We start from the raw sequence: 2,910 nt of genomic DNA, 5'->3' as shown, positions 1-2,910 counted from the left end.
GAGAGGCCAATCCACGACTGATAGTGCTCCAATGTGTTTTCTATCCAGGTATGCTTTAACTGCATTGGCTGCAGTGTGTATGGGTTCATCATTGTGCTGAAAATGCCTCAAAACCAGTCTGTATTTTTCTATTTCCACAATTCCATTAATTTTGAAAAGACCAACATCCCTGGCTGAAATGCATCCCCAAACCACAACAGAGCCTCCACTGTGTTTTACAGAAAGCTGTGGAAATTAATTATTGTAACACTCTCCTCCTGAATCCTCCTCCTCCTAAATCTGGATTCAGCACTCCATGAGACCGTCTGTCACTGATGTTTCAGTCCAGTTCTTGTAGTATTTGTCATATCTCATCATTTGCTTCCTGTTTCCCTTCACCATACTCCTGGGTCTTCCAGATTGATCATCATACACCAATGTGGCTTAATAAACAAACAAACAAAAACAAACATTAATCTGAAAACGATAAAGTACGAGTGACTGAAGATAAGTGGTAAAGTAGCCACTGAAATAAAAACAAAAGAAAAGCTGAAAGACCTTCAGAGACCCTGAAAACTCCTGCTCAGACCGCTTTAAAAAATTACATTTGCATTTGCCTGGTTTCTTAGAAGCAGGCAAATAAATGATGCATGTTGTGTTATCATAATATGAGTCATTTAGTTAAACATACCAATTACAACACATCACTTTAGTCTGGAAAGGAGCTCAAGAACTGTGACCAAATTCCACAGAAAGAAAGAAAAAATAATAATAAATGACATGAACATAACAAGGTAAACATAAGGAAACATAAATAATGTCTCAAGGGTGACGTGACTAGCCGAAAGAGGATATCGAGCACTGAGGTTTCTTGTTGCCATATATAGGTTGCATGTTGTTTTTAGGACACATGCAGACAAAAAGAAGACTGCAAAATGCAGCACTTTGCATCCATCCACATGATGATGCATGTGCAGCTGACCTCAGCAGCCCATGCAAACACTATGAAGTCTAACAAATTAAAGAACACAAGAGAAGCTGCAGTGACTTTGATCAAATTAATTGAATTCTCTGCAGACTGCAGACAATGGTGGGTGGATGTGTGTGGTGTGCGCATCTTTTTGATTCAGTGTCTGAGTGTGGAAACTGTGGTTAGACCGTGCTGATGGTCTTAGGGGCCCATCACTGCTTTCTGCCGCGCTCTGTTCTTCTTATGTGTCTTTGGCGTTTTCCTGTCTGCAGGTTTTATTTTGAAAAAAGAAAAAAAAAGACTGCATGTATTTAAACGGATGATGATGTTCAATAAAAAAGAAATTGCGCCCAGTGATGAAACCCCAGCTGATCTCAGGCACAGCGGGCATTGTGTTTAACAAAGGTCAGTGAGGAACAGAAGCAGTTCGTGCTGAAAGGGTGTGAAAACAAACACAGGATGTGCAACTGCGTTTTGCCCGTGCCGACAACGAGGGTTAAGCCCTTCACTTTTCAGAGTTCAGAGTTTGAAGAAAGAAGCGCGTTTTGCACAAATGATAGACAATCACCGAATTACAGGCTCCTTCAAGACTGAAATTTAATGGCGTGTAACAGCAATGAGCAAACACAAAGGGTGAGGAAGTAAAATAGACAGATATGCAGATTAGGCGATTGCCTCCTCATTATAATCACATTATTTAAAACTCGTTTAATTTTAAAAAGGTTCCATAGCTTAAAAAAGAACTGCCACGTACAAAGGACAGCAGAGTTTTCCTCTGTGCTAAAAATAACTAAAATCATAGAAGCGATAACTCCGCTTGCGTGAGGGGAAAAAACCTGCGTGTAAATGTAAATCTTGTTTGAGATACGTAGCTGCAGAGATGTGAATCGTCATATTTCAGATTTTCACACAGTAGCACCCAAAAATGTAACCAGCGAGTGCTGTGAAGTGAAAGGAGGGTTCACACCAACATGTATTCTGCTTTGAAGCTCAAAAGGTTTCAGAAACAGAGGAAAGTAAGATCGAGATCAACCCTTTGTGTAGTGTTCCTGTGATTCTCACTCCCAAACAATACACACTGTGTAGATGGTTATGTGATGGCTAGATGTTAGAGCACATTCATGAACAGAAGTGTGATCAATTCAATAAAAGAAAAAATAACCATAACCAAGATATGGGGGGAAATCTTGGACAAATACAAGCAGACTGGAGCAGCCAGCGTTCAAAACACCGACATTCAAGGTAACAGAAGGTTCCCGAGCCACATCCACCCAGCTGGTTTCTGTGTTTCTTGTGTATTTGTGTACACTGTGACTTCATGGCTGTCTTGGGCTCCAGCTCTTGTTTTGGTGTCTCATTAATTTGATTTAATGTCCTGCTTAGTGATAACATCACTCTTGGCCTCCCTGCACTGGCTTCCAATTGAATTTAGATTCATTTTAAAGTTCTTTTGTTGGTTTTTAAATCTTTAAATGGTCTGGCACCTGCGTATCTGTCTGATTTGCTGAAGCCCTATGTCCCCACTCGTTCGCTCCGGTCAGCTGAGCAGCTGTTGCTCTCAGTCCCCAAATCACGGCTGAAACTGAGAGGACCGAGCGTTCTCTATCGTGGCTCCTAAGCTTTGGAATAATCTTCCTCTTCACATTAGGCAATCGACATCAGTGCTGGTTTTTAAATCCAGATTGAAAACCATTTTTATTCACTGGCTTTTGACTCAGTGGTTACTGACTTGTATTTTATTGTTTTTCGCTATGTTTATTATTTTATCGTATTTATTATTCTTATGGTATCTATTATGTTTCTATTGTTCAGCAGTTTGGTCAGCCTTGTGTGTTTTTAAAGTGCTATATAAATAAACAATAATGATGATGATGAACACAGTAACGTGTGTTGGGTTGCTCTGTCTTCAGACTCACTGTCAGACTGATTAGACAGTGAGTCTGAAGGTGAGAGTGGTCCCT

The sequence above is a fragment of the Haplochromis burtoni genome, unplaced genomic scaffold (assembly GCF_018398535.1).
Source record: "Haplochromis burtoni strain Fernald_Lab_line unplaced genomic scaffold, NCSU_Asbu1 Contig_428, whole genome shotgun sequence".
Lineage (NCBI taxonomy): Eukaryota > Metazoa > Chordata > Actinopteri > Cichliformes > Cichlidae > Haplochromis > Haplochromis burtoni.
The sequence above is the reverse complement of the archived record's forward strand: the minus strand, read 5'-3'. Positions refer to the sequence as shown.